The sequence below is a fragment of the Sciurus carolinensis genome, chromosome 5 (genome assembly GCF_902686445.1).
Source record: "Sciurus carolinensis chromosome 5, mSciCar1.2, whole genome shotgun sequence".
NCBI classification, from domain to species: Eukaryota; Metazoa; Chordata; class Mammalia; order Rodentia; family Sciuridae; genus Sciurus; species Sciurus carolinensis.
The window spans coordinates 41,082,637-41,105,889 of NC_062217.1; the positions used below are offsets into that span (position 1 = coordinate 41,082,637).

Here is a 23,253-nt window from a genome sequence, read left to right on the forward strand (position 1 = left end):
CTGTTTAAGAATCAGTAGCCAAAGTCCTCGACTGTATTCATGTAGATTTTTCTATAACAAGTAATCGTAAAACTGCAAATAATCTTAGATGGTTACTAATAACTCTACTTCATAATGCAAACCATATAACAAACTAGTCATCTAGTTTTGCCATGAGGAGAAGCTTAAAGGTTCTTCATGAGGCATAATGGTATGAGACATCAGACTTCTCTAAGGAGATCAGAAATCCATAAAACAATTTCATTTTAAAAAAATTTGGAGTGACTGGGCGTGCTGGTGCACACCTGTAATCTCAGCAGCTTGGGAGGCTGAAGCAGGAAGATCACAGGTTCAAAGCCAGTCTCTGCAACTTAGTGAAGCCCTAAACAACTTAGGGATGTCCTGTCTCTAAATAAAAAATAAAAAAGATCTGGGGATGTGGTTCAGTGGTTAAGCACCCCTAGATTCAATTACTGGTACATTAAAAATAATGTACACACATATATATGTGTGTGTCTGTGTGTGTGTGTACGTATATATATATATGAGTAATTGTCTTAACACTGGAAATTTTTTTTTATTGTAAACAAATGGGATACATGTTGTTTCTCTGTTTGTACATAGAGTAAAGGCATACCATTTGTGTAATTATAAATTTACATAGGGTGATGTTGGTTAATTCATTCTGTTATTTTTCCCTTCCCCCCACCCCTCCCATCCCTCTTTTCCCTCTATACAGTCCTTTCTTCCCCCATTCTTGCCCCCCTCCCTAACCCTCACTCTAACCCTAAAACTAACCCCTCCCACCCCCCATTATGTGTCATCATCCACTTATCAGCGAGATCATTCTTCCTTTGGTTTTTTGAGATTGGAATATTTTTTTTTAAAAATCACATTCCTTTGTCCTCTTTAACAAGACTAATCATCACATTGGACAAAGTCATTTTAAAAAGGTTCTAGGTTTCTCCCTGATTCTCCTTTATAATATTGTCAACAATTCAATCTAAGCATATGTGCTGAGTACCATCCTTTCTGAGACACCACACTTCATATTAAAAAGGTACAGAGATGAACAAGAAATTCTCTGTGGAAGAGAGGACAGACATGTAAACAGGTCATTGTAAATCAGTCATCTGTTCATTCATTCATTCGAGGATATCTAAGCACCAACCATGTGCCCATGAACAGGAGAGACAACGCTTGCCTTTATGGAGTTATATGCTGCAGGAGGGGTACTAAAATGGGGACAGAAGAGGCTGCAGCCTGTGTCCCCACTGGGGAAGATGGCCCACAGCAAGCTTGATAGAATAAGCTGAGAAACAACAGCAACTAGCCTACTATACACTTACACTGTGCCTGGCACATCTAGCAACTTATTTAGCTTTCAAATTAATCCTGAGGTAGGTATGCTATTAATAACATTCCCTATATGCAGGTGAAGAAACTAAAACATAGATTAAATAGCTTCATCAAGCTTAAAAGGGAGCTGAAGTCTTACTTAAGTTTAAAAAGCAGCATGTGGCAGATCTGAAACTCTCAGAGGAGATAACTTTGGAATTGAGCCTTGAAAACTTAGTAGGACTTTGCCAGATGGACACCAGGAGGGGCAGTGAGAACAGTCCAGACACGGAACTGCAACTTTACAGACATAAAAATGTCCAGAAACACACCAGTCTGCAGGTAGGCTTCTCGGGAGAGGAGCAAGAGTTAAAGCCTGAAAAGTAAGGGCACTGGGGGGTGGGGTGAGGAGCAGACTGAGAAAGGAATCATACAGCCACAAGGCAGAGACTGGAAGAACGGAGGCAAGGGGGTGTTGCCAATTATGTTATAATGTCAGAAAGATTATTAATAAAAATAAAATGGTTAACATGCACTGAGAGCACCCTATAACTTATTTGCTAAATATTTGCAAATTTTCTCATTCTAGCTTCACTACCATCTGCTGAAGAAGGTACTACTATTATTGCATTGTAGAAGGGAGAAGGCTGAGCTTTAAAGGGAGCCGCCAGATTGTTTGAGAGTCTCCCGTTTTTGAGTTCAAGAGGTGGAATTCAAATCTAAGCAACTGTGACTCCAATGCTGTGTTCTCAGCTGCCTGCTCTATGGCACATGTGTTCGATGTGGTGGGGCAGGAGGACGGCCCCAGGGCAGCCCAGGATGCAGATGAAGCACCCCTCAACCAAAGAGCATCCACCTTCTATGGGTTGGAGCAGCTTGGGGAAACATGCATACAGAGGTAGCACTGGACACTTGGTGGGATCTGGTCATGAGAAGGTAGGAAGAGTCATGTATTGTCACCAGCTGTATAAAGAGGGGATTCCATGAACCAGGAGAAGAAGTGGACACAATCCCTGAGATATAAGTGGGGAAGGGAGGACGACAGACAAGGCTGCAGATGGAAGAATTCAGAGGGCAGCCAGATACTTAGGTCTGGAACTGAAGGAAATAATTACCTATGAAGGTACAAAATTTGGCCACAAGCATTTTGAAGACCTGAGCGTGGTTGTCTAAGGGAAGAATAAGAAAAGGCAGTGGTGGACAGAAACCTAGAAAGTCCCAACTCTTCAGGAAGAAATTCATTTTCTCATCTGTAAAAATAAGAAGCTACATCTGCCTTCTTTAAAATATGTTTCAAAATGTAGAAATTTTTAAAAATCCTCATTAGGAAACAACTTACGTATAAGGTATGTCATTAGAGTTATTTCTGAAAAAAATAACGCATCCTCTATCATATGTGAAGTTTTGAACAACTTCCAGGTGGTACATTTCTGCTAAAAAAATTTATCTAGCTGAATGGTGTATGTATTTGACCATAAATAAAAATAGCACTAACAGTTTATCGGGGTTACTGCTTTTCCTGCCACTCTGAGCCCAAGTTGCAGAAGTCAAGTAATTCCACTTGGCTGCAGCGCAGTTGGCTTTGGATGGCAGTGATGTATGCCTCCAGCTCTCAGGACATTCCATTTTCTTATTTATGTTCTTGCTTCACCCTTCAAGCTAAAAGATTATCACTGTGTGGTTTACCTGCCTCACCAAGAATCTGTACAAAAGACCTTTTCTCCAGTTTCTTTTTTAAAGCAAAGAAAAACTTCCCAATGTTAACATGTATCAAAAAGGAAAAAAAAAAAAATCCTCTTTGGTCCGCCCTCCCTGGCTGTTGCTACCTTGCAGTTTATGACATACACATAGAGGGAGGTCTGATGAAGTGAAGGAGGCAGCGGAGAGCTGCTCCATTCCCGTGGAAACCAGGAGCCCCTTGTGCAGGCGGCTCTGCCTCCTTTCCCGTGCGGTTCTTTTGTGTGACTTTGCAAGGGGCTTGTGGAGGATTTCTCAATGTGTGCCTGCCCAGGCCAGCCCCACAGGGAGGGAGGACCCAAGCCGAGTGGTGGCAGAGGAAGCCAACACGGACCCCACAGTACTGGAACGGGCTCGACACTCGCATGCAGTTTTTGAAGTCAGCAAAAGAGAAATCAAATTACTATCATGTTATGCTGCTAAAAGCTCAAGACCAGGGGATTCTCTACCGACGTAATTACCATGCCAGATGCAGCCAGGCACAGAACAGCCAAGTGTGTCTGCCGTGTGGACCCTGGAGACAAATGTAAGTTCTCATGCTGCTGTATTTTATTGCTGTGTAATTTTCTCTCTGGTTTGAAATCAAGCTTGGCCAAAATGTAATCATTTCCATGAGAATTTCTGGTGTGGAAAGTTGTCTGCTAATCTTCAGGACTTTTTCTTTTTCCTTTTGTTAACTAAGCAATATAATACAAGCTGAAATTCCTGATAGCAGGTATGGCAATTCAGCCTAAGACTGACAGAGAACTATAACCCAAAGTATAGCCCATGACTATGGGATTAACTCTGGATGCATTTTTAATGGACTTTCCTAATGCCAACTGCATACAACCTCGCTGTTTTGGATTGCATGCTATTTTAACATTACTGTGGCCAAACTAGGTGACCAGCCTATCCAATCAAATGAGTATGTTTCCAGCAATGGTTAGAATAATCACTACAGCTGTCAATAAAGCAGACCAGTTTTTTTCCTGGAGATGAAGTAAGGAGAAACATGTTGGTGGGAGGCACCCTTCACAGGAAAGGTTGGTTCGGTTTTCATAATCTGTTGTCCAGTTAAATGCATCAGATATAACTATAAAAGATTCCTAGTAGTTACAAAACTTTTCTTCTTTGGCCAGGACCACATTTGACTCCCTGAATTCTCAAAACTCTGCAGCCTCTGTGATAAAAGTTCATTCTGTTTATTTTGTCCTTCTTTGGTGGAAAAAATATATAACCCAACAGAAGACTCCACTAAAATTGGGACAGCAGGAAATCTAGAGAGCACTGCCATTCCTTAACTACTCTCATAATAATGGGAGAGGGGAAAGCCTGCAAAGGAGCCCCACATGTACACCAGCGTCAGCACAACAGAGCACAGGGACAGAAAGATGAACGGTGAGCAGAGGCTATAACTTGTCAGTCTTGCAACACTTCATCTGCTACGAGTTCCGAGTCAGACATGGATATTCTTTGTGAAGAAAATTCTTCTTTGAGCTCAACTCCGAACTCCTTAATGCAATTAAATGATGACCCAAGGCACTATAATAATGACTTTAACTCCGGAGAAGCAAACACTTCTGATGCATTTAACTGGACAACAGATTATGAAAACCGAACCAACCTTTCCTGCGAAGGGTGCCTCCCACCAACATGTTTCTCCTTACTTCATCTCCAGGAAAAAAACTGGTCTGCTTTATTGACAGCTGTAGTGATTATTCTAACCATTGCTGGAAACATACTCGTCATCACGACAGTGTCCCTAGAGAAAAAGCTGCAGAACGCACCAACTATTTCCTGATGTCACTTGCCATAGCTGATATGCTGCTGGGTTTCCTTGTCATGCCTGTGTCCATGTTAACCATCCTGTATGGTGAGTGGCATTAGTTTCCCAGCTGTACCCACACTGATCACAAAGAGCATGTGCATGCAGTTAGCAGATGAGCAGGGGCTCAGCGGGTGAACCCTAAATAGCTTTGTTTATAGACTAGGGTCTACCATCACATTGTGCTAGTTACTTAAATTTTAACCCTTAAATGATGTTTCACTTAAAAAGAAAACATATTAGCTGATCATTTTGGTGCTTTATGCATACATTTTATGTAGCAAGATAATGATAAAGTTTTGTGCTTTAAAACATGGACATTTTATGCAGTAATGATTATAAATATCCCAATACCATCATCAAGCAATAACTTAACCATCATTATGAAACCACTTGATTCTTGGTTCTTTATATTCCCACCCAATTATTCCAGCCTTAGGAAAGAACAGTTTTATCTTTGTCACACAGTTTTCAGCACTTCTAATGGAGTGGTAAAACCTTCCCAATTACCTTGGAACATTTGCAGAGAGAACATTAGTGGTGGAGTGGGTTTGATGTTAAAGCGTTCAAAGTCTCCATTAGAATAAATGAATTACTCCAGTTTTAATTGTTCCCTGCCCAGAGAAGATAATTTGGAAAAGTGCCTTTGAATTATACCCTCAACTCTTTAAAAATGTAAATGTATAAAACTCCTCTAGTCTGGTTTGGAGGAGAGTGGAAAAGAAATGGAAGATTAATTTTGCTTTCTTCTCCACAGAGTTTGACACAGTCAAACCTCTCAGCAAGTCGGCAAACACTGGGACGGCTTCACTGGGGAGAATGATATTCTTTCTAAAATATGAGTAATACAGCCATATTTCTCCTTAAACAGAGAATGAGGGAGAGAACCTAGAGGCTGCCCACATCGGCACATCAGCAATCAGCTGGACCTTAGAGATGGGCTATGAGGGTGCCCAGGAGAGGGGATTTTCTAGCCAAGACTCATAAAGTCTAAGTTTTCTTTTAAAATTCACCTATCCCTGAACAGTGTGAAGGAGGAAGGAAGTGAAGAGGTGAGAGCAGGCATCAGTTTGTACAAGGTCACTGTGATGGCTACAAGGCTAACCCTGGCTTCACCGTGCAAATGTCACACCTAAATAATTTCATTAAATGTGCCTGTCATTTCCCAGACATTCTGGAGGACTTCTCACTTCCTAAAACCCGCCCCGCCCTCAAAGACAAAATCCGGTTGCGGGTGTCTGGGGTGACTGTGCAGAAACCTTGGCAGGAGGGCGGGGTGACCCAGAAGGGTGGGTGGGACCACACTAGCCAGGTTTGGAAAGCGACCCCTCCACGCTACCCGCTCAGGATGCAGGGGCACCCCCTGGCGGCTGCCGCTCAGCTCATGACTGGTTCCGCTGGGAGTCCAGCTCTGGACTGGTTGGTCCCTATACCTCCTGCAGCCAGAGGGGCGCCCAGCATCTCGCAAGAGGAAATGTCCCCTCATCCCCACCTAAAACCCAAACTAAAGTCTGCAGCAGCCTCCTTCCAGAAAGCGGGGGAAAAAAAAAAAACCACTCAGTCAACACCAGTTCTGCGCAGGCAGAGCCTGCTTCCCCTGAGCTGGGGCTCTGCTAAAGAAAAGCGCTGCTTTCTGCTCAAGCTCTTTGCAAATGCATTTGAAAGTCTCCAAATTAGGCTTGTGTCCTGCATGCACCCTTTCCTTTTCTAAATTAGCCCTGGTGGCATCTTGGTAGACAGAGTATGTCTACATACGGAGAGTTTGCTCAGGTTTGTGGTCTGTGGTATCGTGAAGGAAAGTGATCTTTACAATTTTCCTCCTCTCACGCAGGCAGATCTAACACCATTACTTACACTGTTAGCAAAACTAATTAACGCTTTTTATAGCCGTTGGTTCCCTCCAGAACACACACACAGAAACACAACAGTTTGCTCACGTCTGTAAGGCATCTTCTATCTTCCTAACACAGGAGGGAGTCTGCTGTGCTGCCTGGATTGGAATCTTCTGGGGGGCTCTAAAGCCCTTAGATGTTTGCAGCCCACTTCTGGCCATCCTTCTCAATTATTTAATTGAACTGTTTGGCCTGGGCATCAAAGCCATGTCTAAAGCTCTCCAGCTGATCCTAATGTGGCATCCAGGAGTGAGAACAACTGTCCATGTTCTCCAAGTGTGGTCCTTGGACCAGCAGCATCACCTGGTAATTTGGTAGAAATGCAAATTTTTCAGCCTGCTCCAGAGTTACTAGATCAGAACCTCCAAAGGTGGGTCCAGCAGTCCCAGTTCTAAGAAGCACCTGAGTCACCTGTTCCCTAAAGTTTGAGAACTACTGCCCTGAAACAAAGCTCAGAGAAAGGACATGATTTCCCCAAGTTTGAGGTCAACACCAAAAGCATCATTGGTAAATAATTTATCATTTTTACAAATAAAGACATAGGCCCCATCTGGATTTTTAACCAATTAGCCACTTGTGCCAATACTATTTATTGCCATCACTGTGTGACACTGGATGATTGTTATAGTAATAAGATGGGACTAACCTTAGGACCTATAACCTGAAGAAAAATATAATGATAGTTCAGTGTGAGAAGCACTCCAATAGAGGAACTCCAAGCAAATTGCAACTTTGGACATAATTCATTTGAAAAAGCAGTTTTGCTATGTGAGTAGGGCAGGGAGAATCCCTAAAGAGGAACCATCCAAGTTAACCATACCACACTGATAATTCCAGACACCAGAAATGTTCAAACTCATGTTCATCAGCCAGGGCAACAGTACTGCAGTTAAATACAGTAGCTATTAGGGTTTATTCAGATACTGAAATTTTCTTGTATCATCCCATGCCACCACTTGTGCCTGTCACCAAAATGGAAATCATTGCCCCAGGAGGCACAAGGCTGCCGGCTGATGCTAAGCTTCTGCATTGCAGGGTACTGGTGGCCTCTGCCTAGCAAGCTCTGTGCAGTCTGGATTTACCTGGACGTGCTCTTCTCCACGGCCTCCATCATGCATCTCTGTGCCATCTCCCTGGACCGCTACGTCGCCATCCAGAATCCCACCCACCACAGCCGCTTTAACTCCAGAACAAAGGCGTTTCTGAAAATTATTGCTGTTTGGACCATCTCTGTAGGTAAGTAGGAGCATCTGCCAGAGTCGTGTTTGAAATGACAGTTCATGCCTTCTCTGGAGACTTGTTCTGTTTCCTTGCATTGGAACCTGACATCCCCCTGAATCTCTTATTTTGTGTATTGCAAGATTATGTCCCAACATAATAATTATCAGATTTGCCACAGGAAAAGAAAATCTGTTTATGTCACTGGCTGACTATATTATTTGTATTGCTTTGCCCAGGTAAGAATAAAAACAGCTCTGTGCAGGGATGAAATTAGGAATATTTGTGCTGTTTTCCCCAGTTCTCACTTTCAAGTTCACTATTCCAAACTGAATCTTCCAGAAACCTCAGCTATTATAATTGGATTTGTGGTCAATAGAGATGCCCATACTAGAGAACATAAGGCTTCTGGAGAAAGATTCCAGGTTCTGCAACCCAGAGGAGGAGAGGACAGAGAATGGCAGGACTTGGTTAGGAGCCACGCATTTCAGCCTGCCCAGTTCCTCTGGGCCCTTCACTGTTTTTATACCACAGGCCACAGGATTTCAAAACGCTTCAGTTAGGTTGATTACATACATTCACTTCCTGACAGTATTGATCATCTATCACATGCTTAAGTCAGGAAAGCCCAGGTAATGGAAACCGAAGGGACAGCTCCCTAGCAGCAATGTCAGTTGTACCCATCACCTCAGCAACCTTGGTTGTAACCAAAGATTCCCTGAGACTTGTTACAAAGTCTCAAAGCTCCTAAGATGGAAATGCCATATTCACTTAAGGTCACATGAGCGATCTTCTCTACTTCTATGAGAGACTATGGGATTTGTTGGCAAGTTGAAATTCACGAACTTGTGTAAAGATACAACATTGTAGTAACAATACCAATCAATAATTCACAGTACAGCAATACAACTTCTTGTGTTTACTTCCCATTTTTTCCTGCAAACAGTGAATATGCGCTCAGCAGAGTAGATATCTCTATTTCATAGATGGAGAAACTAGGATAGTTTCTGCATAGCCCCACAGATGGTAAGGTATATAGTGGGATTTTCTTAAATCTGATAAGAACAGTAACAAGTTATATTGAGCGATTACCAAATTTTTGAAAAGTTTTAACTGTTTTCCAGTTTGAAATTCACATTATAGTTTTTGGTAGAAAATTCTACCATGTTTATTTGATAAGTTAGTTAACCCGAGGACAGAGGACTTGTGTGGCTTTCTGAGTCACACCTTCAACTTGTGTCATGGCTAGGACTCTAAGCTTCTAGCACCAATCCTTGCTCTTTCTGCTGCCAGTACCACTTTCCTTAGGAAAGAGTTTTTGCTCCAGGAAAGTGCTGTGGTTTCTGGGCCTCTGCAATCTAGGATCCATTCTACTAGGAGCAAGAGAGTGAAGGGACAACCATTCCAATCCTGGGTGCACATATAAGCCCCCTGGAGAACACTGATTTAATTGGTCCAGAGTACTGCCAAATGATTTTTATGTAGAGCCAGGGATGAGGACCACTGAGACAGATTGCCAGAGAGGGAGATCACATGAGCAAAGGAGGGTCAAGTATAAGGCAAATGAAGCAGCTAAGTAATTGGTAAAGTTACTCTACTTTTACCCCATACACTATCCCGTTGGTGAGACCAACTGGGAGGGTCTACCATCTCTTATTCTCTGCCATACCAACTCCCTCATCTTAGTTAAGCTTCATAATAGTACCATTAATGAAGCTAACCATTTCTAAACATCGACTACAGACCCAGTAAATGTCCTAAACATCTTATAGAAAATCAGCTATTGCACATGATATTGTTGATAATCAGAAGTCAATTCAGGTCAGTTTGCCTCCAAAGACTAGGCTTTATCTGTTACCCAATAAGGCAGTCTGCTTCTGGCTCTTTCTGGCTATCACCCCAGGAGTCAGGCAGGAATAGTTGTGGGGGTGCCAGCCAAGGGTCATCATTCATCCATTTGGCCAACAAAAAATTTATTGCGTATCTGCTATGTCCTTGGCACTGGGCATACTAAAGCTTTCCTGTTCTAAAGCAAATCTGAGGAATGTAATACACATTCAAAATCTCACAGTGTAGTAGGAGAAGGAGTTAAGCAAACACATAAAACGAGTTACTCAGCATCTATTCTAGAAGTCTGCAGCATGTGTGGCTGAGGAGGGAGCAGGTAGTAAGTGTAAAAATGAAAACGTCAGTTCTATTGAGGAGCCTGATGAGACTCAGCACAAATATTTTCCTGAATTTTCTTCTAGTATTTCTGTTTCTATGGTTGTTATTTTGTTTGTTGTTCAAGATTTTATCTTTTGGTCTGTTTGCTCCGTTTTCAATTTAGATCCTTAGTCCAGTTGGAATTTTTTAATTTTCCAGTTTTCCTGAGGTATAACTTACAAATTGATGGATTTTAAGTTTCACAATGTGATTGGTAACAGTTCATGAAATATATAAGTATACCACAATTTCATCATCTCACCCATCTACCTTTTGTTTTGTAGTGACAATATTTAAATACATTGCAAGAATGAGTGCAATATTATTAACTTAGTCACCATGCCGTACATTAGATCCCCTGAAATTCAGTACTTCCTATAACTTAAAGTTTGTACCCTTTGACCTACATTTCCCCACTTTCCCTCATTTGCCCCTGGTAACTGCCATTATCCTGTTTCTAAGAATTTAACATTTTTAGGCTTCACATACAAGTGAGACCATGTAGTATGTATCTTTGACTTATTTCATTTAGCATAATGCTTTCACGGTACATCCATGTTATCACAAATGGCAGGATTTCTTTTATGATTCTATAATATAGTGTTTCTATTTGCATATGGTCTCACTTATTTTTGATTATCAACAATTAGCTTTTTCAGCATCTATTGATATAATTAGTTTTTACCTTCAATCTATTGATACTCAGTTTTCTTGATAAATTCCTGTTAGATTGTACTTGCATTCCTAAAATAAATGCACAAATACTGGATTTGGATGACTTTGTTGGTTGACTGGATTGTTTCTTAAAGCAAGGTTTCTTTTTCTAGCATAATTAAATGAATTTAAAAGTTTTTTTTTTAATTTTTTTCCCTAAGGTCTTTAACTATATAAGTAGGAATTATGTATGCTTGAGAAGTATGTAGAGCTTACTTCTAAATCTCTCTGATCCTGGTCCCTTTTTAAAATAGTATTCTTACTTACATCTCTAACCTCTTCAGTAGTTATCTCGTATACATTTTCTCCCTTTGGTGGGGGTTATTAGGTGCATATAAATTTTAAGTTATCTGTTATGTTGATTTTTAACCATTAAATCATCTTCATATCTGGAGATGTCTCTTGTCTTAAAAGTCAGCTCCATCTGATATTAGTATAGCTATGCCAGATTTCTTTAGATTATGATTTTTTTTTATATACCTCATTCTGTCTCACTACTTTCAAGTTTTGTGGCTTTATATTTTAAATGTGTTACTTGTATGAAATAAAGAGCTGTTTTTATCCAGTCAAACTTTCTTTTAATTGGATTCCTTAGCTCTTTTATATTCAGTGTAAGTCAATACTAGATTTGAATCCACTCTCCTACAATTTGCTTTCTGTGGTCCCGTTTGTTCTACATTCTAATCTCTCTCCATTCTTGCTTTCTTTTGGACTAACCAGGAATTGTTAATTCACAATCCCCTCCTGTAAACATGTTAGCTATCCATTCTTTTTAGCGATTAAAACAGACCTTTGTGATCTCAGAGACTAAAACGATTCTTTGAACACATCTTGTAAATACAAAACCTTTAGAACGTTTTTAACTCCACCTGTCCTGTTGCTGCACTGTGTTTCCTGTTTTCTACGTGAGCATTTCTAAGACCCATTAGCACCACAGACATTCTGTTGGCATTTGTTTATTTCCCATGTTGACCTGTGATTGCCTTTTCATTTCTGTGATTCTGCCTGGCTTCCTATTTCTTATGCCTGAAGAACTTCCTTAAGAATATCGGGGTGTTTTTCTTCAGTTTTTGTTAGCTTAGACATCTTTACTTTGACTTCATTTAAAGCACATTTTTGCTCAGCCCGGAAATCAAAGTTGGCAGTCTTTTTTCAGCACTTTCTAGGTGATATTCCAAAGTTTCCGGATTACTTTGTGAAAACCCAGGTGTCAGTCTTATTGCTGTTCCCTAAAAACCACTACCCCTGCTGCATTAGAATTTGTTTGTATTTTAGCAATTTGACTATGATGTGCCTAGGTGCAGGTTAGTTTGTTTTTATCCTGCACAGGGTGTTGATTCTTAAATTTATCTTCTGTCACTTTGGGAAATCCCTTGGCCATTATCTTCTGACCCATTCTTTCTCACCCTCACTTCTGGGTTTCCAGTTTGTGTGTTAATGAACTTTTACCCAAGTTTCTTTTGACTCAGTTTTCTTCATTTCTCCCCACCTTTTGCCCCTCTCTTTAGTCTGGGTAATTTTTCTGACTCTTCTTCTGGGTTATTAATCCTCTCTTCTACTCTGTTGCTAGACCCATCTATTATATTTTTAATTTCAGTTATTATATTCCTAGTCTAGATTTTTTCCATTTGAATCTTATAGATTTCAGTTTTCTGTAATAATTCTCTATATTTTCATCTGTTTTCGTAAATATTGCAGCTATCTGGATATCTGAATTACCTGGGAATTTCTATTTTCTGGGTCTCCCCCTCACCTGGATTCTGTCAGTGGGTAGAGTTGGTAATTTTTTAAATTGACTATTGGACCCTGTGGATGTTATCTTTCTGCATAGAGGAATTGTCTAGCTTTAGACATAGAAAATACAGGTCCCCTTAACCAAGTCAGGGACTGAGCTTACTTTAAACAGGGTTTTTGTAAGAGCTGGTCTAGTTCAAGTTTATTCTCACATCTACACTGGGCTCCTTCGGGATCCCAGATGACAACCCCACATGGTCTCCACTTTGCGAGCTCTGAAATGCAGTTTTTATATCCTCAGCCCCATGAGACTGCTGCAGACTCTCTTGCTGCTCAGCCTCCCTCACCAACTGACAGATGCCTCAAGGAGAAAGGTGGCTCATACCACCATCTTCTGGTTCTGCTCTTCCCTTCCCTTCAGAATCTGACCTCAAATCCTGGCCTCCTGGCCTCCTTAGTATCCCTGGCAAGGACAGGTTTTTATCTCCCTAGCCCCAAACAAAGGGCTTGGGTCCCAAATTCTACTTTGATAGTAATATTACCCTGTCTCCTTTTTGTTTAAATCTCTCCAGCATATCATTTCTCATCTCTTCATTTTTAATAGGTTAGTTTCCTTGCTTTATGTGCATGTTCATAATTTGTAGAGGAACTTTAACAAGATCTGACACTCTGCTTTTTGACTTGGAATTCAACCTGTCCATGTTTACTGTGACACTCAACATAATCAGCTTTATTCCATTTTATATTTGCCATCTATTTTTCTTTGTAATAGCTCCTCTTCCCACCCCTACCCCCATTTTCATATGTCTTCTTGCAAATGTTTTCATTTCATTTCCTTCCAGGGAATGCCCTTATCGCATTCCACCTAGTTTGAATTTCTGCTGGACTTTTCTATTCCTCTTCTAAGTAAGTCTCACCCCAAAATTACTTCATTAGACTGAATTATTTTCTCATGTACCCCAAATCCCAGTTCACAGGATTCTTTTTTTTTTATTATTGTAAACAAATGGGATACATGTTGTTTCTCTGTTTGTACATGGCGTAAAGGCATACCATTTGTGTAATCATAAATTTACATACGGTAATGTTGTTTGATTCATTCTGTTATTTTTTCCCTTCCCCCCCACCCCTCCCACCCCTCTTTTCCCTCTATACAGTCCTTCCTTCCTCCATTCTTGCCCCCCTCCCTAACCCTAACCCTAACCCTAACACTAACCCCTCCCACCCCCCATTATGTGTCATCATCCACTTATTAGCGATATCATTCGTCCTTTGTTTTTTTGAGATTGGCTTATCTCACTTAGCATGATATTCTCCAATTTCATCCATTTGCCTGCAAATGCCATAATTTTATCATTCTTTATGGCTGAGTAATATTCCATTGTATATATATACCACAGTTTCTTTATCCATTCATCAATTGAAGGACATCTAGGTTGGTTCCACAATCTGGCTATTGTGAACTGAGCAGCTATGAACATTGATGTGGCTGTATCTCTGTAATATGCTGATTTTAAGTCCTTTGGGTATAGGCCAAGGAGTGGGATAGCTGGGTCAAATGGTGGGTCCATTCCAAGTTTTCTAAGGAGTCTCCACACTGCTTTCCAGAGTGGCTGCACTAATTTGCAACCCCACCAGCAATGTATGAGTGTACCTTTCTCCCCACATCCTCGCCAACACCTGTTGTTGCTTGTATTCTTGATAATCGCCATTCTAATTGGGGTGAGATGGAATCTTAGGGTGGTTTTGATTTGCATTTCTCTTATTACTAGAGATGTTGAACAATTTTCCATATGTTTGTTGATTGCTTGTAGATCTTCTTCTGTGAAGTGTCTATTCATTTCCTTAGCCCATTTGTCGATTGGATTATTTGCATTCTTGGTGTAGAGTTTTTTGAGTTCTTTATATATTCTGGAGATTAGTGCTCTATCTGAAGTATGAGTGGCAAAGATTTTCTCCCACTCTGTAGGCTCTTTCTTTGCATTGCTGATAGTTTCCTTTGCTGAGAGAAAGCTTTTTAGTTTGAATCTATTCCAGTTATTGATTCTTGCTTTTATTTCTTGTGCTATGGGAGTCCTGTTGAGGAAGTCTGGTCCTAAACCGAAATGTTGAAGCTCTGGACCTACTTTATCTTCTATAAGATGCATGGTCTCTGGTCTGATTCCAAGGTCCTTAATCCATTTTGAGTTTAGTTTCGTGCATGGTGAGAGATATGGGTTTAGTTTCATTCTGTTGCATATGGATTTCCAATTCTCCCAGCACCATTTGTTGAAGAGGCTATCTTTTCTCCATTGCATATTTTTGGCCCCTTTGTCTAGTATGAGAAAATTGTATTTATTTGGGTTTGTGCCCCTGTCCTCTATTCTGTACCATTGATCCACCTTTCTATTTTGGTACCAATACCATGCCGTTTTTGTTACTATTGCTTTGTAGTAGAGTTGAAGATCTGGTATCGCGATACCCCCTCGCAAGATTTTTTAAAATAATTTTTAAGCAACCTTCTGGTGGGTCAGAAGTTTTTAAACAATTTAAAAATGCAGAAACTATTATAGACTGTCCATTATATAAAAGACGTTTGATATGGTTAAAATCAATGTAAACAAATTCCCAAAAGAAAAAATCTGACACATATTTGATACAAAGACCAAAGATTGATACTTTTGAGATACAAAGAGCACCTACATTTGAAAAAAAAAAAAACAGGATGACAATTCAATAGGTAAATCAAATGAACAGACAATTCACAGAAATGTAATTTGAATTGGACAATTAGGCTCCTGAAAAAACGCTCAAATCTTCAACAGTCATGGAAACATAATTTAAAGCAATCATGTAAGACCATTTTTCACCCATCTGATTGGCAAAATAAAGTGAGTGAAAACACCCAGTGCTGTTCTGGACTTGGTGCCATACGTTCTCATGTCCGTTTTCGGCAAATGTGAATTGCTGCCTCTTGGACAATCCAACAAGTGCTGCTGAAATGTGACCTTCCAATTCCATTTGAGAGAATCTATTCTATAGAAAACCAAACGTGCATATAAAAATCTTTAGTGCAACAATTCTGAAATGGTAGAAAAGTGGAAAGGTTGGGTTCTGTTTGAATAGATTAGTTTTCCTAAGTTATAGCATAATTTGGAGCTCTTGAAAATATCAAGTTGGGGCTATTTGATATTCAAGTGGAGGGATGTCTATGATATCAAATTTTTAAAAAAGGAAGTTTGGGGTGCACACACGGTATGAGCCAATTCTGATAAAACAGTCATAGTGTATGGGCATATGTATGTACTAGCACTGAAACTCTAAGACTTCACACTTATCAAGATAAAATTTAAAAGGATGGCAGGATTGTTACTTTCTCCCTTATACATTTCTATATGGCTTTATTTAGCACAAGTACTATTTACAAAGTGTTTTGCATGATCAATAATAAAATACTCCCTCTATCAGGTCAGCTTAGGCATCCCAGGGAGGTGGCTGACCTGCAAGTTGTGCTGGGATCTAGCAAATAGCCACCTCGATAACCACATCATACACTACTCTCCTTTTCTTGTACTAGGTATTCCTGACATTTGCTGCTTCTTTTCCCCATATGCTGCTACAGTGTTGTCATTTTATTGCTTACCTAGACTTCCATCTAATTCTGAGGAAATTGAGCATAATTACAAATCAATTGTGTTTTCCATTGGTGAGCTCTCCAAGAAAAAAAGTGAGGGAAAAGAATGAGGCATTATGCTAAGAATCATCCTGGTTTCTTGATGGATTTCACTTTCCCTTCATCAACCTGATTCCTATGATGGTAGGTAACCATGACTTCCCCCCTCAAGGCTAAACATGTATTTTCTGCATTATTGCTTTTGTAATAAGAGAAAAGGCACGTTGTGTCTTACAGGGACTTCACGCCTCACAGCTGTCATGCCATGTGTAGAATCTTGAACTGGAAGCTTAGGTCCTCAGCTGAGCCTCTTCCCTTATTCAGGTCAAGATGCAAGTCTTCCAGGACAGTGTGTCTGTAAGGAAGCTTTGAGGGATAGTAAAAATGTATCTTACTGTAGTTTTGTCTTCATATGGAATTTCAGCATCTTTTCATGTTCATGAGCAAACTTAGATTGTGTTTCCTACAGTTGAATGTTCATGGCTTTTACTGTAGAACTTAGTGATTATAAGCAAAAAGTCTAAAGCTGGACTGCCTGGATTTGAATCTGGCTCTAACCCTGATAAGCTCTTCGACTTTGAGCAAGCTACAAAATATTTTGGAGCTCTTAAAAATATCAAGTTGGAACTCTTTGCTATTCAAGTGGAGAAATGTCTGATATTAAATATAGAAAGGAAGTTTGGGATGGTTTGGAGAGATATGAGCTGACACTGGAAAAATGGAATAGTCAACGACCTCCCTTGTCTTGGATCCCTGGTAATAAGATGGACACAATGACAGTACCTACATTGTGAAGTTATCCTAAGGATTAAGTGAACAAAGATGATGTTGATCATGTAATAATTACATAAGTTTAACAATATTTGAACTCCTTTCCATAAAGTTGTTTCTTTTTCCTTAACTGATATATTTAGAAATTAGATCTTTGTCTGTGTTATCACAATTTATCTATATATTCCCAATTTGTGGTCACCTGACATTATTCATTCATTCCACATGGTTTTTTTTTTAAATAATCTCATTCATAAATGTTCATTTCTCTTTGGCTGTCTGAATTTAGAATCATGACTTAAAATTGCTTTCCCACTGCAAAGATACAAAGAATTTTCCCATATTATCCCCTATCACTTGAATGGTTGTTTCATACACTTACCTCTGACCATTTGAACTTTAACCTGTGACCTAATTTACTTTTCCTTCCTGGCCACCTATTGTCTCCCCAATGATTTCATATGCCACTTTTGTTTTTTACTAAGTTCCCATAGATATTTGGTGTATTCCTAGATTTTCTTTTCTATGTGATCAGTCCATTCATTCATCTGTAGTATACTTTTGATGATATATACTTTTTATTGTCTCAAATCTAGTATATCATTGTTTATTCAGCTTTCTCTTGAACATTTTCATTTCCTTATGTGTTTTAGAAATCAGTTTCTATCCAGTTCTAAAATAACTTTTTTTTTCTTTTTTTTTTTTTTTTGGTGCTGGGGATCGTAAAATAACTATTTTTAAGAATTGCATTGAGATGAGATCCAAGATGGCGGACTAGAGGGAGGCTGCATTCCTTCTCACTCCATAACTCTGATTTCAAGCAGAGGATATCTGTTTCTTGGTGAGGCAGTTTTTACTGCTTATCGATCCCCTGTCGTTTACCCCAGTTGTCTGCTGTGATCATCTGCAGACTGTGAGCATATCCACATGTTTTTTGAGTGCAGATTGCTCACTGTCAGGTGCCTATCATCCGCCACTTGCCTGCCTCTTGCCTGTCCATCGCCTGCCTTACACGTATCCATCACCCAGCGCATGAGGTTCACCTCCTGATCCTCTGACAACAGTCACCAAACTGGTCGCCAACCTCCAGTGGATTGCCAGCTGCAGTCACCTGGAAGTTCACTGTTACAGTACCTGCAGGTGTGATTACACGTGGCTGCTGCCATTTTGAGACAACAACCAGGCCCCATAGGACCCCCGGCCAGACTGACTGAGCCCCGTCTCCAGGATCACTCAGCCCAACCAATCACTCCCTGCCTCTGGGGCCCTCACATCAACTGACTGCTCCCTGCCGACAGGACCCCAAGACCAAATGACTGCACCCTATCACCGGGACCCCAGACCAACTGATTGCACCCAGCCTCCAGGATCCCACAACCACATCAAACACACCCAACCTCCAGGACCCCTGCCTGACCAACCGCACCCTGCCTCCAGGACCTCCAGCTGACCACATCCACACCCTGAGCTGCAGCTCCCCATTTGCAAACACATTTGGAAGCCAGAGTGGACATCTTGGATAATCCTGGAAGCCATAGCTCTGATATTTAGTTGAGGCAAATCCCATCCAGAGACCTCTGCTGAAGATTTGAAGCTCATTGACAGGTACCTCTCATGCATCAGGCTAATGAAGACTGGGAGGTTTGAATACTATATGACTGTTATATTGTTTTTTATTTCTTTACTTGCTCTCTTTTCCTTTTGTTTACCTCTTCCCTAAGAGTCTCTTTCTCCCTTTTTTGCATGCTAACATCCAATTTCTTTTGATTACATTATCACCCTTTCTATTATCTAGAACTTCTGTATAATCTTTTCTTAACCCATTAACAGTCACATTCTACATCCCTCTACATCCTCTTTGTCCTCCATTAGAAACAGCAGACCTTATTGCAAACCTGTTTGTTATACTGAAGATAATATTTAAACTCATTCTGTTTATTCTGACAATTTTGTTATAGACCTCATAGGGGCTATTTGGTCTAGGGTTGCACAGTGTCTGAATTGGGCACTGATAATATTGATCTCCCCTTAAAGAAAAGGTTTTGGAAACCTATAGGGCCACTATAAACCTATAGGAGGGAATCTGCAATACCCCAGATCTGCACTGCTAGAGGGGAAGATATGTGAACAACATAAAAAACAAGGGAAGAAAATGATCCAAACAAATCTAGATTCTATATTAATAGAATCCAATGACAGTATGGTAGAAGAAATGTCAGAAAAGGACTTTAGACTATACATGATTAAGATGATTCGTGAAGCAAAGGATGAGATAAGAGAGCAAATGCAGGCAATGAATGATAATACCAATAAACTGAAAGAGCACCTGCAGGAAGCAAAAGATCATTTCAACAAAGAGAAAGAGATTCTCAAAAAAAAAACAAACAGAAATCCTTGAAATGAAGGAAAAAATAAACCAAATAAAAAACTCAATGGAAAGCATCACCAAAAGACTAGACCACTTGGAAGATAGAACCTCAGATAATGAAGACAAAACATTTAATCTTGAAAATAAAGTTGCCCAAAAAGAGAAGATGGTAAGACATCATGAACAGAATCTCCAAGAACTATGGGACATCATGAATAGAACAAATTTAAGAATTATTGGGATTGAGGAAGGCACAGAGATACAAACCAAAGGAATGAACAACCTACTCAATGAAATAATATCAGAAAATTTCCCAGACCTGAAGAATGAAATGTAAAATCAAATACAAGAGGCTTACAAAACACCAAATGCACAAAATCACAACACATCCACACCAAGGCACATTATAATGAAAATGCCTAACATTCAAAATAAAGATAGAATTTTGAAGCCGCGAGAGAAAAGCATCAGATTACATATAGGGGGAAATCAATATGGATAGCAGCAGATTTCTCAACCCAGACTCTAAAAGCTAGAAGGGCCTGGAACAACATATTTCAAGCTCTGAAAGAACATGGTTGTCAACCAAAAATCCTATACCCAGCAAAACTAACCTTCAGATTTGAAGATGAAATAAAATCCTTCCATGATAAACAAAAGTTAAAAGAATTTATGAATAGAAAGCCTGCGCTACAGAATGTTCTCAACAAAATATTCCATGAGGAGGAAATGAAAAACAACAATGGAGGTCAGCAAAGGGAGGAACTACCTTAGAAAAAAACCACTCAAAGAAGAAACCAAGCCAACTTAAAAACCAAAAATAAACCAAATGACTGGGAATACAAATCATATCTCAATAATAACCCTGAACATTAATGGCCTAAACTCATCAATCAAAAGACATAGACTGGCAGAATGGATTAAAAAGAAAGACCCAACAATATGCTGCCTGCAAGAGACTCATCTCATAGAAAAAGACATCCACAGACTGAAGGTGAAAGGATGAGAAAAAACCTACCACGCACATGGACTCAGTAAAAAAGTGGAGGTTTCCATCCTTATATCAGATAAAGGGGACTTCGAGCCAAAGTTAGTCAGAAGGGATAAAGAAGGACATTTCATACTGCTTAAGGGAACCATAAATTAGGAAGGCATATGATAGTAAATATTTATGCCCCAAACAATGGTGCATCCCTGTACATCAAACCAATCCTTCTCAATTTCAGGAATCAAATAGTTGGGTGACTATTTGATAATTCTGGGTGACTTTAACGCACTGCCGTCACCACTAGATAGATCTTCCAAACAAAATCCAACCAAAGAAAGCATAGAACTCAATAACACAATCAAGAACCCAGACTTAATAGACATATATAGAATATTCCATCCATCAACGTGCGGATTCACTTTCTTCTCAGCAGCACATGGAACCTTCTCGAAAATACACCATATGTTATGCCACAAAGGAGCCCTTGGGAAATGCAAAAAAAAGTAGAGATACTGCCTTGTGTTCTATCAGATCATAATGGACTGAGAGTAGAAATCAATGACAAAATAAAAAACAGAAATTACTCCAACACCTGGAGACTAAATAATATGCTATTGAATGAAACATGGATAACAAAAAACATTGGGAAGAGATAAAAAAATTCTTAAGTGTCAATAAGAATGATGATACAACATATCAAAATCTCTGGGACACTATGAAAGCGGTACTAAGAGGAAAATTCATTGCATGGAGTGCATTCCAGAAAAGAATGAAAAGTCAACAACTAAAAGACCTAACATTACAGCTCAAAGTCCTAGAAAAAAAAGAACAGAATAACAGCAAAAGTAGTAGAGGACAGGAAATAATTAAAATCAGAGCTGAAATTAATGAAATTGAAACAAAAGAAACAATTCAAAAAATTGACAAAACAAAAAGTTGGTTCTTTGAGAAAGTAAACAAAATAGACAAAACCTTAGTCACACTAACAAAGAGAAGGAGAGAGAAAACTCAAATTACTAAAATTCGTGATGAAAAAGGAAATATCACGACAGACACCACTGAGAAACATAACATAATGAGAAGCTACTTCGAAAATCTGTATTCCAACAACATAGAAACTACCGAAGATAATGACAAATTTCTAGAGACATATGCTCCTCCCAAACTGAACCAGGAGGACATACACAATTTAAACAAATCAATATCAAGCAATGAAATAGAAGAAGCCATTAAACACCTACCATCCAATAAAAGCCCAGGACCAGACGGATTTTCAGCTAAGTTCTAGAAGACCTTCAAAGAAGAACTCATTCCAATACTTCTCAAATATTCCAGGAAATAGAAAATGAGGGTAACCTACCAAACTCATTCTTTGAAGCAAACATCACCCTCACACCCAAACCAGGAAAAGACACATCAAGGAAAGAAAATTTTAGACCAATATCCTTGATGAATATACATGCAAAGATCCTTAACAAAATATTGGCAAACCATATCCAAAAACATATTAAGAAAATTGTGCACCATGATCAAGTGGGGTTCATCCTGGAATGCAAGGATGGTTTAACATCCGTAAATCAATAAACGTAATCATGTCAATAGACTTAAGGATAAGAATCATGTGGTTATATCAATTGATGCAGAAAAAGTGTTCGACAAAATACAACACCCCTTTATGCGCAAAGCACTAGAAAAAATAGGAATAATAGGAACATACCTGAACATTGTAAAGGCTATTTATGCTAAGCCCATGGCCAACACCATTCTTAATGGGGAAAAACTGAAACCATTCCCTTTAAAAATGGGAACAAGACAAGGATGTTCTCTTTCACCACTTCTATTCAACACCATCCTCGAAACTGTAGACAGAGCAATTAGGCAGACTAAAGAAATTAAAGGGATATGAATAGGAAAAGAGGAACTTAAGCTGTCACTATTTGCTGATGACATGATTCTATATTTAGAGGGTCCAAAAAACTCCTCCAGAAAACTTCTAGACCTCATCAATGAATTCAGCAAAATAGCAGGCTATGAAATCAACACACATAAATCTAAAGCATTTTTATACGCAAGTGATGAAACAGCTGAAAGGGAAATGAGGAAAACAACTCCATTTGCAATAGCCTCAAAAAAAATAAAATACTTGGGAGTCAATCTAACCAAAGAGGTAAAAGATCTCTACAATAAAAACTACAAAAATTGAAGAAAGAAATTGGGGAAGACCTTAGAAGATGGAAAGATCTCCCATGTTCTTGGATAGGCAGAATTAATATTGTCAAAATGGCCATACTACCAAAAGTGCTGTACAGATTCAATGCAATTCCAATTAAAATCTCATTGATGTTCCTTACAGAAATAGAGCAAGCAATCATGAAATTCATCTGGAAGAATAAGAAACCCAGAATAGCTAAAGCAATCCTTAACAGGAAGAATGAAACAGGGGTCATCACAATACTAGAACTTCAACTATACTACAAAGCAATAGTAACAAAAACGGCATGGTATTGGCACCAAAATAGACAGGTAGATCAATGGTACAGAATAGAGGACACAGACACAAACCCAAATAAATACAATTTTCTTACACTAGACAAAGGTGCCAAAAATACGCAATGGAGAAAAGATAGCCTCTTCAACAAATGGTGCTGGGAGAATTGGAAATCCATATGCAACAGAATGAAACTAAACCCATATCTCTCACCATGCACAAAAAACAACTCACAATGGATCAAGGACCTTGAAATCAGACCAGAGACCTTGCATCTTATAGAAGAAAAAGTAGGTCCAAATCTTCAACTTGTTGGCTTAGGATCAGACTTCCTTAACAGGACTCCCATAGCACAAGAACTG

At 39.4% G+C, this 23,253-nt stretch overlaps 1 pseudogene; it reads left to right on the top strand.

Moving 5' to 3' along the window:
• Nucleotides 1-4,498: 4,498 nt before the first annotated feature.
• Nucleotides 4,499-23,253, top strand: part of LOC124985560 (5-hydroxytryptamine receptor 2A-like) — an 84,965-nt pseudogene continuing 66,210 nt past the window's right edge.